Source organism: Manis javanica, chromosome 9 (assembly GCF_040802235.1).
Source record: "Manis javanica isolate MJ-LG chromosome 9, MJ_LKY, whole genome shotgun sequence".
NCBI lineage: Eukaryota > Metazoa > Chordata > Mammalia > Pholidota > Manidae > Manis > Manis javanica.
The window spans coordinates 54,512,679-54,528,075 of NC_133164.1; positions in this window are offsets into that span (position 1 = coordinate 54,512,679).

The window sequence follows — 15,397 nt, forward strand, 5'->3', positions numbered from 1 at the left end:
TTTTTAGAAGAATTGTAGATTCACAAGAAGTCTTTTTAAGAAATGCACAGGGAGTTCCTTCACCCAGCCTCTCCTAATGGTCACTTTTTAATTCACGTTTTATCAGTTTACATAAATACTCATTTGTGCATGTTTATAGATAGTTCCATGCAATTTCATCATGTTTATAGCTTCATGTAAGCTGACCTCATTTTTAAGACTTTGTGTTCTCATTCAAATATACTCCAGGCTATATATATTTTGTGTAAATTTCAAAGAAAGTGTTTTTTAAATGTTCTTTTAATACTCTTAGAAATTTATCTTATTAAAAAGTGTTGGTTAGGGTGGAAATCAAGATTAAATATTTAGAATATTAATCACATATTGTGCTTTTTAGACACTCTCTCGTTCTATTGTTTATTATATATGTGTGGATGCATAGATAGAGAGGTAGATGCTTAGATGCTTACATAGATCTGATTAGTCCTCCTTGCTAGATTAAAACCCCTTGGGAGCAAGAACTGTAGTCTCAGAAGTCTTTGCAAAACTCAGTATGTCTGTGAATGACTGTGCATGTTCAGCATGTGCCCAATAAATGCCTGCTGGTTGGTGAGGCTGGCTGATAACACTGTCTGGAGGCAGAGTTATCCCACTCCACCAGGGGTGCTTCTCAGTGGTGCTGTTTTCAGAGGAGTGGCAGTGCCAGCTGAGTGAGCCAGTCTGCATATCTCCATGTAGACATCTGCTCCTGGAAAACTCAAAACAAACAAGAAACTTTCTTATACTGGTCTCAGGGTAAGAAACCTTAGCAAAATATTCTTGGAAAGATTATAAAAAACAACTCAATACTACAGTGGTAAGTTTTATAGAGGCAGCTAGGAGGAAATTGCCTCCGTCTTCCTACATACCTTCTGGCAAATGTATCATGCATATTAATAAAGCAAAGGATCAGAAAATACCGCTGTTGGTTAGTTATCCTGGGAACCTCTTAGGATGCATTTTGCAAGATCCAACCAAGGCCATATTCATCTAATTTCTGTTCTTTTCCAGACATTGTTATTGTATTACATATTTCAATTTCACTGAGGTGAATCCAGCCAGAAAAAGGAATTGGAATGTTAGATATTCAATTAATTGTAATTTTGAGGGACATTGCAATGATTATTTCTTACTGAGAAAAAAAAACCATTAATAGATAAGAACAATGTGGCATAGAAGAGTTAAGTCTCTCTTTATCAATCCTATCCTTCCTTTAACAGCTCAAGTCCTACTACCTTCCTGAAAGCTTCTCTTACCAATTCTTGTGAAATAATCAAGAATGTGGAATTTGCCATTAAAAATACCTGACTGAATCAAGTCTTACCTCTACCACTTATATTCTGTGACCTTGGACAAGTTATGTGACCTCTCTGAACCTCAGTTACCTTATCGTAAAAATGAGTAATCATCCCTTACTTGCTTTAAGAATTAAAAGTAAAAGACTTAGCACCAATATCTGACACATAGTAAGCATCCAGTACATAGTAGTCATTTATTAGTTGTATTTTATCAGCTTACCTAAAATATATTATAAACCAGGAAGTGTCTCTAACAAGGATGACCTGTAGGTCAAATTGTGTTGAGCCCAACACAGTGTTTTTTGATGTATTTAGTTTATACATTTAGGCCTGGAATTTATTCTTTATTTAGCTACCACTTCCTGTTATTCTTGTGGCTCCACATGTTTGTATATATTCTTGTATGGTCCATGGAGGCATTTGAGTTTATAACTACTGATCTAAACTTTTGATTTTGTATCATAAAAATTCAAAGATTGGCCAGCCTTCAATGGCTGTCATTAAGAAAGGAAACACTGGAGACAGTGGTCAGGAGATGGTAAAAATTTGTTTCACTGATCAATGTCCCAGGACTTGAGAATTTCTGTCTATTCCACTCATTAAGCACTAAACCACATACTGACTTGCATTATTATCTATTTTTTACTCATGTTTGTTTTATTTTCCAAAGACACCTGCAGCCTTCTTGAGGACAAGAATCACATTACATACTTTTTTTTTTTTTAATTTCTTAGAACACCTCCCTCAGTTCCTTCCCGTAGTAACATTTCCCGAAATCCCACAGCTGATAAAGGGCAAAGCCGGGATTGAAACCCTGGTGTGTCTGATCCCAAAGACCATGCCTTTCACCACTTTTGGATATTGCCTCCCAAATAAAATAGACCAACAAACATTCTTGATTAATTAGATGCCGAACAGTTGAACATGAATGAACTCTTTAAGCTCACTTGTGATATCTAGGTCACTCGGCAATAACTAGATATTTACTATTGTGGCGGTTGGAATTTGAGTTTTATTCAGTCAACAGAAAGTTTCACTAGGATGTGCCCCCAAGGATAGATAAATGAGACAATGTCATGGGAATAAAGAATTATAAACCATTGTAATATGGCGTTAATGATCACTTAGATAAATGCTATGCAAACATAGAAGACAAACTAATTTTAAAATAGTTCACCAAATACAGCCAGCATTTCAAAATTCCTGCTGTGTGCCCAGGCCTATGCTAAACAATTTACAAATATTTATTTTTTTCAACTCTCACAATTACCCTGTGAAGTAGGTTTAATTATCCATATTTACAAGTAAGTAAACTGAGGACTGAAGCTGCTGAGTGGCTTGGCCAAGGTCACACAGCTAAAAAGTGGTGGAGCAGGAATTACTCCTCTGGTCTGCAAGAGGCCAGCGTCCACGGAAGTCCCAGCTTACCATGCTATCACTAACTGTGCTTTCCTCTGGTCCTTTGCACTGTTGGAAGACACCAAGGGAAGCAGAGTCTATAAAAGAGGCTCCCCATCTCTTTCTTTAGGTACTCTGGCCAGCTGAGTGAACCACTGGGGTCATTTGACCAGCAGGCTGCGGCATTGTCTGATTTAGGGAATAGGTATTTTGGTATTTGGCTTCTCACTTTTCTTTTCTCAGCCAAGATTTGTAATCCCTATTGTTTGTTCTTTAGGCTGACACGAGAGTTTGTGTTTGCTGGTCTTGTTTATTGGTTTCTAGCCACCTTACCTCTTTATATTTAATGTTAAGTAGGGATCTTTTAGTTTTAGTTTGTTTTTACTCCCTGTCCCCTTATCACCTCAAACAGGATAGTCTTGTCAGTTGGTGGGTTTGCTATTCTCCTGATGAAGGTTCTAGATCAAAGCTAAAGCATGATCAATAGCATTTATACCATATTTAGGAGAAGAAAAAACTCAAGCAGATGTGGAATATTTATTTTCAGAGGACCCTCAGGAGCTGCCTTGGGGCTGCCCTCCAGCAGGAGAAATGCTAAAGCCTGGCATGTGTGCCCTCCATAACTAACCGCAGAAATGCAAAAGGGGGGCCAGGGACAGCGTTATATAAGGAGAGAGAAGAAGGATAGTTACTGATAGAGGATATTTTGGTAAAATGGAACCAATACAAGCCTGCCTTTAACTCCAGCAGTTTCATTTGTAGGAATCTATTCAAAAACAACAGTTTGACTATGATCATGAAATTGTGTCATTGAATTATGATACATCCATACAATGGAATGCTACATGGAAAACTTCATACACTAGAAAAATATTTAATGGCAGGGAAAAATGTTTTCCAGGTATTTTAACCTTTTCCTAATAGAATGTTTCAAGCATATACAAAATAGCAAGACTATTGTAACAAGCCCATTATTTAGCTTCAATAATTACTTACTCATGGCCAATCTTATTTCAACTGTAATCACACCTATTTCTCTACTCCTTTTTCCCTCCTCCACACTAAAGTCCCAGAGCTCTTATCACTGCATTCATAAATATTTCAGCATGTCTCTCTGAAGGATAAAGATCTTGTAAAAGAAAAACCCATAACACTATTAACACACCTGAAAATTTGATAATAATCCCTTAATATCATTAACTACCTAAACAGTGTTTAAATTTCTTCAACTGTCTCATAATGTTTTACCTTTTTTTTTTTAATTACTTTGTTCCAGTTAAGATCCCAAAATTCTTTAACTTGCATTTGGGGATAGGTTTCTAAAAGTTTTTTTAGCCTTTAGGACCCACCTCGCTTTCTTTTTCTTTACTATTATGGTTATTTGTTGAAGAAACCAAGCTATTTGTCCTGTACTGTTTCTCACTGCCTAGATTTTGCTAATAACTTCACCTCTGTGCCCAGTATTTTCTTGACTTGATATTTGATTTTTTTTGGTGAAAATACTTGCTGAACAGTTATGGGCTGAATTGTATCTGCTAGCTTATGTTCCCCCAGATTAATTTGTGTTCTCAATTAACATAAATTCATATATAAAGTTCTCAACTCCCAGTACCTTAGAATGTAACTATATTTGGATATAGGGTCTTCAAAGAGGTAATTAAGTTAAAATAAGGTCATTAGAATGGGCACTAAGCCAATATGACTGGTGTCTTTATAAGAAGAGATTTGGACTCAGATTCAGTACAGAGGGTAGATGATGTGAAGACGCAGGGAGAAGAGGGCCATGTACAAGCCAGGGAGAGGCCCCAGAAGAAAGTAACCCTGCCAACACCTTGACCACAGACTTCTAGTCTTTAGGACTGTGAGAAAATAAGTTTCTGTTGTTTAAGCCACTCAAGCTATAGTGGTTCATTATGGCCATTCCAGAAGACTAATACATAGATGGCATTGTGCTCTTTAGTTCAAAGGCACCTAAGTCATTTGTGAGTAAGGAATTCTATAGTGGGGAGAAAAAAATGTATTACAGACAGTAACACAAAAACAATCTATGCAATAAGAACTGTTACCAGTTCAGAGTACATCATATGCCAGACACCTTACATTCATTATAATAACTGATCCTTACAACCCAGCAAGGAAGATATTATTTTTGCTGTTTTTAGAAAATGAGTCCAAGTCAGAGAGATTCAGACACCAGCCTCAGGATGCACAGCTACTTCAGTGGCAGAGCTGGGACTCGAAGGTAGGTCTGTCCAACTTGGGCCATCTGCCTGCAAGTCCTGGACCACTTCTTCTGTGCCATGTGTATGATCACTGAGTTTGCATGGCATCAGTCAAAGCTAGCCAGCCCTAACTGCCAAGCTCAAACTGGAGGAGAAAGCAGATAAGGGAGAAACAGTTCTCTCAGTGGTAAAGAGAGGCCCACTTCTCCGGGGTGCCTAGCATATGAGGTCCTGACCCCAGTGGTCATGGTTCCCTCTGCGGTTGCCAACAGCTCTCTGGTGGTAACTGTTGCAGTGACCCTGACAGTGAATCCTCTTGCATCATCATGGACAATCACGTGGCCTCATTGTCCACAGACTTCCTGCCTCTTCCCTTCCTTCCCTAAGCCCACTAACCACCCCACACTTCACACTCACATTCACAGCTGTTTTGTCCTATTTTCATTAATTCAGAATTAAGAAGCAGAGAGTGGGAGGCAATACAATGTGGACATTGAAAGTATAGGTTTTGATAGAATACAAATCTGGGGGAAGACTGCTCTGTTCCTTTACCTGGGCAACTTTGAGTGAAGGCCTTATTTCTTCTAGGTCTCAGTTTCCTTGTCTTTAAAATAAAATTAATTTTAATACCTACCTCACAGGTGGCTGTGACAATTAAATGAGAGGATGTATATAAAGGACACCTACTGGGGCCCAAAATAGAATAAGGTAGCCTTGAAATATTAACCCCAAAAGAAAAAAGGACAGTAGAGAGAAGTGCTGGGTGTCGGTACTCTGCAGCTTTCCCCGTCTACACTGGCGGTGAGATTCACCTTGGAAAAGCAGGTCAGATGACCCTGGTGACTTTGTCGTTAGTAATACTTGACCAGAAAGTTTCAGGGTTTCTTGCTTTCCCCATAACGGCTCCCAGATCACATTTACAGCTTTTTCCAATGACTTTTTAGCTATCTTATCACCCAATCAGTTCTGGACAAATGGCATTGAATTGGAGGAGCATTACAGTCTGGCTACAGTTGACTAAATAGCAGGGAATCTGTGAAAGAGAGCCGACAGCCAGTTTCCTCTTGCTTCCTCCTGAAATTTCTCACCACTAGCTTTGGTCAGCAATGGGAAATTTCAGGTCTGTTAGGCATGTTAAACTTTCTCTTACTATATCAGTCTGTGTAGTTGTTATCTTGCTTCTTCCCCTATGGGAAAAATGCATTGTATTTAGGACCAGACAACTGCATTGATATTACCCTTGTTGAGGAGAGCCAGTGTGATGTAGTCGGGCCTGGTCTCACATCTGCTTGCCATTGCCTGGACCATCAGCTTATTCAGAGGGTGCTTGCCCTCCTGTTTGTTGGCCTGGCCATCCTTGATCAATAACAGCACGGGTTTGGCTTCCAGCTCTTTCATGGTGGACTTCCTGGTTGGGAAGCATGGTGCGGACCTGGTGACCCAGCACGTTTCCCTGAGGAATGCTCTGCCGAGCATACCTTGGCCTGAAACCTCTGAGGTCTTGGGCTGTGGGGCAGCCTCTACATGGCATTCCCGTGGGTGTGAGCACTTCCCGTGTCACCGTCTTGGTGTTGGAGCCTTCACTCTGCTGGGATGTGGTGAGAGGCAGAGCCTGGTGCAGAGAGAAAAGCTGAGCTTCTCTTTTCATTTTCTCTGCATTTTGGTGAAAAGAGTCTGAAGTTACATGTCCGAAGTAACCAATTCCAGAAAAGAGAACCATGTTGGCTTATGTGATGCCCCCAAATGCCATCACAGTGAAACATTCCTGGTAATCCCTGCTGTTTGTAGCTTGGGGAGTTCAAGAAAGATTTGGGACAGCTTCACCTCTGGGTCATTTTTTGCCTTTATTTCTGCTTCTTCTATTTTTTAACTATCCAAAGGAGCAGTTGATTTATTTTTTGGTTGGTATGTTTGAGGACTGTCTTCCAAGTTAAATGTTAAAATAAGAATGACAGTCTCAACAAAATAAAATTTTATCCTATTAAAATAATTTGCAAGCAATTTGCATTAGGTCACATGCTGTATTTCACCAAAAATGCCCTGCACAGCTTTTCTGGGGGGAAGTGATGAGAAGGGCAGTGGAGGTTTCGATGTTTGATTTACTTCTGTCAACAGTATTTCAGATGTACTCAGTCTTCCTCCAAGAATCCCCAAGCACATGGCATTGACTGCCCAGCAAAATAAAATAAATCCCTCAGTCCACCATTTGGAAAGCTATGTTTGAAAAAAAACAAATTTGTCTGGTTACTCAGCCAGTTTGGTGAGACCTAGAGGGGAGAAATGAAAAAATTATGTAGCTCCCAACTTTTAGTCCTCAGTAATGAAAAGTTAGCTTTTTTTTATTCCCCCTTCACCCCTGTCATTTTATGAACTTTGGAATTCATTCAAATATAGACTATGATCCAAATTTTATTCTCTCTTGGTCAATATTAGCTAATTTTGCTATAATTATGCCTTTACTTGAGATCACATTTGTTTGAAATACAGTCATACATTGCACCTAATCCTACACATAGATGAATAGTTTATTATTCTTTCTTAGTCTTGGGTGTTGTCTTATAACCCTTCATACAGGAAGGGAAAAGGGAATCAATAGGCATCATGCACCAGTATGTGCCAGGTAGTCCACCAGACATAACTGTGTCTTCAGTGAACCCTCCCCACCATCTATAAGGAAGACATTTTTATTCCTATTATATGTGAAGAGATTGGAACTCAGAGAAATTGAATAATAATCTGCCCAAGATAATGCAACCAATAAATTGGTGGGAGTTGGATTTTGACCCCAGGATTCTCTGGCTCCAATGTCTATGCAAATTTTTTTTTCATTTTTTATAATAGGCTAAATTCTTTACTTCCATATTCTCTCAGAGGAGGGAATGTATAGACACAATGAACTTCTTATAAAGTTCAAGTAAATATATGGCTTCTCTGAAGAATTGGTTCTTTCCTATACAGGATCCAAATACAGATTAGAATTCTTGCAGAAAACAATTATGAATTCTCTGTCACATGTTAAATCACATATGTAGATAACAACTGTCTAGAAATATTGATAGCAAATAGTACTGTTCAGTTTAAGAATTTTTACTTTTCAAGCACTATCAGAAATGATCAAATTTCAAAAAATATGTATTATCATCACCTCTGGTAAAAGTAAGATTATGTTATCTAGAATAGGTACTCTCATTCTAGAAGTGAGACCAAAAATGTGAGTTGGCTATAGGTACTAAATCAATTATTGAAAAGTAGACTGGAATCCAAATTTCCCAATTCCTGGTCCCTTATACTTTTTATTTTTGATAGTGTAGTCTCTTTGTAGATTATTTTATGATCATAGATTATAATAGGGGGACTTCCTGTTTTGAGAATGTAACTTGCCATAAGATGTAATCATCTGACGAAAAAATAATTCTTTACTACTTTGACTTGAATTATATTATTAACATTCAGAATTTTAAGATTGGGATTATGTCTACATTGGGATTCCATTGTCTTATTTAATTGTGCTTCTATTTGCTCAAGTAATCTCCCTCCAAACTTGTATTCCTCTATTTATTTTAAATATAGTTTTTAATATAGTTTCTTCCAACAGAGGCTTCTGGGTATGGAGTTTTGGACTGAAGATAGAGACCTGTGTGCAACGTAGAACAGTGTTTGATAAGCACTAGCTAAGGTGAAGAAGTTCACCGCATGCCCAGAGCACCTTTACAGACAGCTCACCTCCTCAGGGCAGTGCTGGCAACAGTGTCCAAGGGGCCCAGATCACATTAGTTGATACTGAAAAGCCTAGATTGCACCATCGCAAAGATGGAGCAAACAAGGGAAGAGAAAAATGAAACACAAGCATAAAACCTACAGAGGGAATGTAGTGAATCAGAATATAGGTGGAGGGATCACATTGCTGAGAGTATGATCATTCAAGTCAAAAATATAATAGAGATGGTTTGGAAAGTTTTTATTATTTTCTGAACATCTTGCACAGCTTTGGAATACTAAAAAAAAATTTAGGAGACAATAAGGGAATTCTGGTCTGCTGCCTAGTGTTGTGGGACCTAATAAGTATTTGAAAAGGAGATGTGGCAGTGTTAGAAATCCATTTTAAAAGCTACTAAGATAATGGCCCTGTTTATGTATCCACATGCATGGAAGACATAGGCACATGCCACATCTTATCAATGTTAGTCTTCTCTGACTATAAGCTCTTGGAACAGAACCAAGGACCATGTATATCTTGTTGGACACCAATCCTCTGATAAATAGTAAACCTCTTTGCTGAATGAATGAGTGATAATTATATCTAGAAAGATACAAGAACAAGGAGAACTGATGGTGTAGTTCAAGTCCAAAGACAGAAAAACAGCCAATGTCCCACACTGAAGCCTGTCAAACAGGAAGAATTCCCTTTTACTCATGAAAGGGTCAGCCTTTTTGTTCCATTCAGGCCTTCATCTGATTGGACAAGGCCCACCTACTTTACAGAGGACAATCTGCTTTCTTCAGTCTGCCAATTTAAAAGGTAACCTCATCCAGGAACACACTCACAGACAACTGGAATTATGTTCGACCAAATATCTGAGCTCCATGGCTCAGTCAAGTTACCACGTAAAATTAACCATCACAGGAATGATTTCAACCAGTGATAAAATAGGGCCTCTATTTTGAGCCATGCTGCATGGTAAAGATGATTCAAAGGACTTGGGGACTACTTTTCTTCTTTCCCTATATTGCTCATAGTTCCTGATTGCAAACAGCAGAAGTCAAATCTGGTTGAATCATATATAAAAGCATCTGTTGGAAGGATATCAGATCACTGACAACATTGACAGGAAAGCTGGTGAAACATGACTTAAAAATAGCAGGCATTCAGACAGGTGTGGCAGTAGAAACCGAATTGCACATAGCCCCCACCATCAGACACTGATGCCACACAGCAGCCACGCTAAACCACCACTGCCCTGGCTGTGAATAGAACCTCATAATTTACCTGTCTCTCCGTTACTCATTTAAGGTCAAAGTCCCTGGTGGGAGTGTCTGACTGACCCAAGCGGGTCCTACACCTTCATCCTTATATGGGAGCAGCACTTTCATTTCTCCATTCTGTCTTCCTTAGTGGGAGGTGGGGCCTGCCTTCCAACTACAATACCACAATGGGGGACTTCCCACAACTAGGGTATGGATTGGATGTTAGAAAGCCAAAAAGTAGCAATTGTACACTACAATCCTGTTAGAGCTAATCTGCTATTCAAGTTTCTGGCCGGCCCCTAGTATACAGTGGAGCCAAGCAAAGGAGCCATGAGTGAACTTGGCACAGGACATTACAGTCAGAAGCAGGAAGCAACATCTGAGAAGGGGCAGCTAGCTTGTAGATGGCCTTAGTGTTTGAGCCCCAAGCAGAAAGTTTGGAAAGAGTCCCTTCATCAGTTAGCCTCCTGAAAAGTATTTTGTACAGACTGGTTATGCATCTGGTGTGCAAAGAACAACCACTGCAAAATAAGTAGGCTGTGGTCTCTGCCCCTTCAAGTAGAGGAAGTGCTTGCACATGGTTTTCACTTAGCAAGGGAGGAAAAGAAGGGGACTGCCAGAAGCAGCCCTTTGCTCTATCTTGAGTCTGTTTCTCATTACCTCTTGTACTTTCTGGCCTCCTCTCTCCTGGTGCCCACGGGCGCCAAGCCCTGGATCACACTTGGGCATAGAATGAAGCTGGGTGGGGCTTGAGCCAATAACTATGCTCAGTGTCCTCTCTTGTGGGAAAGAGTCTTCACCTACTTGGAATCTAGACCTCTTTGCAAATCTGATGAAAGCTGCAGCCCATCTCCCAGAAAGATTCACAGCTTCATGAAACACCAAAAATCTTGCAAAACACTTTAGAAACTTTACAAGCTCCCTGAAACTTAAAGGAGTATAAGAAATCTAGACTAAGAATTTGTTTTCTAAGGTTAAGAAAAAAAAAAGACACCCTCCATGAATGTTCATCATTCCTTTACCTTTAGGGTTGAGCATAAAATGTGGCAGAAAGGCTAGTTTTCCTCAGGCGTCCTCTGGTCTCAAACTCCTTCTGCCAGATTAAGAGTCTTTGGCAACCAAATTCACTAACAACTCAATGGAATTTCCTCCTCTCCCTTAACCAATACCTTTAGACGGCCATTCACTTCTTTGCTGTCTTACAGTTTTAAACTCTTCAAATGTTTCATACTTCTAAAATTCCCTGAATATTGTAGTCCATTTAAATAGAGTAGAATGGCTAGTCTACTGGAATAGAATAGCTTTTGAGCAAGTAGTTTCCTTTCAGAGACCACATCCTCCTCAACACCCACGCCCAACACCTCAGAAGCATTCGGGACTCTATCCCCATGCCCTCATCCTCCATTTCAGCTGCTTCACAAGCTCCATCAACCTTCCTTTAGAATGTTTCTAAAATCTAGCACTCAATTTCCACTTCTTCCCCTCGCAGTTCTTGGCCAAACCTCTGTAACCTCATACCCAGACTACTGCAATAAATTTTAACTACACTATCTCCATTATCATCTTCTTCCAACCCATTATATAAAATAAATTTAAAAATCTTCCTCAAAGTATCAATTTCATGAATAGATTGCCTTCATCAAAACCTTCTATGCTTCCACTGCCTACAGAAACCTGTGATGGGTTTATACTGAATTAATTTAGCTAACCTATAACTATATTTCCCTGACTCTCTTCCCTAAAAGTCTCCAGGTTAGGGTTGCCCACAAGAGAAGTTTGCACAATATTTGAAAGGCAGAAGTGGAAGAACAGCCATTTTTTATGCTCTGAAGTTCAAATGTGGGACCAATCACAGCAACTTAGAAGTGTTCCTATGCATCGTTCAGCCGTTGCCCAGCAGACCTCAGCTACTGCCCAATCCCATCCTTCAGCTTTCCCACGTACAGGCCAGGTGGCTGTGCAGTCCTGAAGTTCTCCTGTGGACCACCTATTTCACCAAGGCTTGAGGTGGCAACAGACAGATGCGGTGTCCAGTCCATTCTTGTGGGTTTCAGTTTTTCTTCATGAGATTCCATTCGCTCTTGGCCTTTTCCTATTTCCTATACAGCATTTCTTCCCAACGGTCAGCCTCTGACGGTTGAGATTTCAGGCCCAACATCCTGACAGGCACCAGCTCTGTATACATCTCACCATCAGCTCCCACAGATGTCTGAGGCCATCAGAAGCTAGAACAAGGGGTAGGAACAGAGTCCCACTCATAGCTCCCAGAAGGAACCAACCCTGGAGACACCTTGATTTCAGATTTCCAGCCTCCAGAACCATGAAAAAATAAATTTATGCTGGTTAAGCCACCTAGTTTGTGTACTTTGTTACAAAAGCTCCAGGAAACACATACAACCCCCTTAGTCATCTTTCCCAACCACAGGCCCCTTGATATTGCTAGTGCTCTCCCAGGACCCTGCACCCCAGACTTCTGGAAAGGAAAAAGAAATGACAGGTTTTGAGGGCACCAGACTCTGTAGCAGATGTTTAGCTTCCCTTATCCCATTTAATCCTCAACCTGGGAGGTATTCATGACCATCTCCATTTTAGAAATGAGCAAATGGAGATAAAGACCTGTTAAATAGTTGCCTAAGGTAAGTGATGGAGGCAAGATTGAAAAACATGGCTAAGTTCAAAGTCACTGCTCTTTCTACTATTTCATCCTGCCTTCCTTTCCATTAAATAATAGAACATTCAACCTTCCAATTAGTCCTGTCCTCTCACTTGGCTCACCTCTCTTAAGGAGACCTTCATAGTTGCAAGAAGAAACTGAGAGGCAGGGTATTTGCTTTATAAGGCTCAACCCCTACCCTCGGATACCTAGGCTCCTTAGTCTGCTCTATTTTATAGAGTTGTTTAAAGAAATTTCAGCTAATTAGGTGTTAGAGAATGTCAGGGAGGAATTGAAAAAAGTCTGGGATTTGCAGGATGTCTTTAAAGTTGCAATTTTATGACTTTCAAGTGTATGTGAGATACAGTGTGCCACCCAAAACACTGTTAGGGAAAGAATCCTTGGAGAATCCACTTCAATGAATAAATAAGTATCTTTTGGAATCAGCTTTCCATTGTCTGTAGTAAATCCCCATGCAGGCTTGAAAGTAGTTGCTTTCTTATTCATGAAAAGAATTTCCTTCTACTGTCTTACCCTCTTGGGGGGATGGTGAGTATAGGGAACTTCAGTTCAGGGAAGGCCACTGATGCTAAACCCACCAGTCAGAGCCAAGGCCAAAGGGCAGAGGCAGATGCTGTCGAGCTGGGCAGGGCCCCAGACCCAGAAAGAGTCAGATGACCAAGAATCCTTTGATCCTAAGCCGGTCACTTATGGGCCCCACTGCAAGGAGGACTTTGGAGAAGAGCTCCTGACCTAATAGAAACTCTGTTGTTGAAACCAAAGAGCCCTTGACTTGATGTATTAGTAGGCTTGGACCCTTTTCCTATATACAGCTCTTGACCCTGAACAGCTTTGTTCACTACTCTACTCTGGATATTCTCTGTTTGCCCCACCTGCACCTGCACCCGCAACCAGATCCATTATCCACCTTGCTCTATGGCCCAATTTTTTGGTCTCTTTCCTCTGGCTTCCATTTGGTTCATCAATTTTGGGCGTATTTATTAACCCCCAATTCTTGAACTCTGGGCCCAGATTTGTCAATAACTGCATTCTTCCATGGAAGGCCAGTGCTGTTATCTGGAAGCCCCATTCCTGCAGCTATGTTCCTGGCCTGATTCCTTTAGTCATTGCCTCCCCTTGCCTCTCTAGTCTTAGCAGTGTCAATGACTTCCTCTTACGGCTATCCTGGGTGTCTTACTCATCTTCTACTAGTTCCAGTAACTCTGTCTACACCTTTGCAAATATACTCCCAAGTATACTGTCTCTTTTCTGCTGTGATGCTGACTGATTTGCCACTCTACCTCTAGTATGTAGCACTTTGGCAAATAGTAGATACTGGGGAATAAAAAAGATTGATGGATGAGGAATGGATTTCGCTTCAGCTTTGAGGAACTAATATTCTCCTTTTACTTTCTTCCTAGCAACTCTTTCCTCATTCCTTTCTTAAATTTTTTACTCTTTAGCCACTGGTTTATGATCTTGCTTCCCAGCTGTCCCCAAGAAAAGAGAACTGAGAGAAAAATGGTTTAGCCATCACCACCCTAAAAAGAACTAGAATTGGAAACTTGGGACATCCAGACGCCTGATTCCCTAAGCCAGTGTTTGGATTCTGCCTAAAATGTCAGTGGAAAATGTGACATAGTGGTTGCTGAGATGGGGGACATCTGTGTATAGAAGTCAGCAAACTGATAAATTAGCAGCACATCCCATCTGGCACAAATGGGCCACGACAGAATAAACTGGGCCTGTGAAGGGGAATTCTGGATTCATACACTGTGTGCCAGAAAGTTTCTCATTTGGCATTTTGACATGCTGACAGGCTGAGCTGAAAGGCCGGCTCTGCTTCTGGGCCCATAAGGAAATGAGGAAGGAGACAGAGCTCAGCTGCCCTGGGCCCTCCTTTAGGTCAGGCCACAAATGCTGAATTGGTACATCCAGAAAGGGAAAGGTGACTGAACATTAGTATTGGTATTCATGAAGCTTATTAACAGGAATTGGAACTAATCAACAGTAAAAGACAGGAGAAACGTGATAATTTAAAACTTCTGGCCCTTGCTGGATCAATGTGTCAGAGATAGGGGACATATGGCTCAATATTTGATATAGAAACTTTGACCTCGTTTTCTTTTTATTCTAACATTTTTTAATAGAAGCCTATGTAAACATCTTTGTATTAAAAGTAGGGGCATTTTCTGTGGCTTTTAGAAGAAAAATCTCTGAATTTCAATCCCCTCACATCTTTGTGATATTTTTTCCAATTAATGTAAGTATTTGTTGAAGATCAGGGACATCCTGGGCCTCTGAGATCAGTGTCTCTGAGAAGGACCCTGGCTCTGTCCCCTCCAACTAGCCCTGTGCCCTCCCCCTCCCTCTGCCCGGGTTCCACAGGACCGCAGCAGGGATAAGCCTTGCAGCACGGCACTGTTGGGAGAGCCAATCAGGCAGCATGTGCCCATGCCTGGAATAGTCCCCGGCCCTTAGTAGGCCCTCAGTAAACGGTGTCTGAGGACTGTGGCTGCGAAGCCTCCTGCACCGGGCACCGCCGTCACCTGGTGAGGGTGCGTGCTGCCGTGAGCCCCTTCTGTTTCCTGTCCAGACGAAAGCAGTCTCCTGGCTCTCACTGGGTGTAAAGCGGCTGAAGCAGAATGGGTCCTAAGAGCCCTTTTTGTGCTGCCGGTGGCCTAATTTGTCAGACGCAATGCCACACTGGCCGTCCTGGACGCCTGTGCACTGGGACAAATCTGTTTGGGTTGGAGAACCACCAGTTCCCCGCTGTGATGTGTCCAAGCTTCCAGGCTGCCCGAATGCAGCAGCAGATTCATTCAAGTGGCCCCCCACAGAGC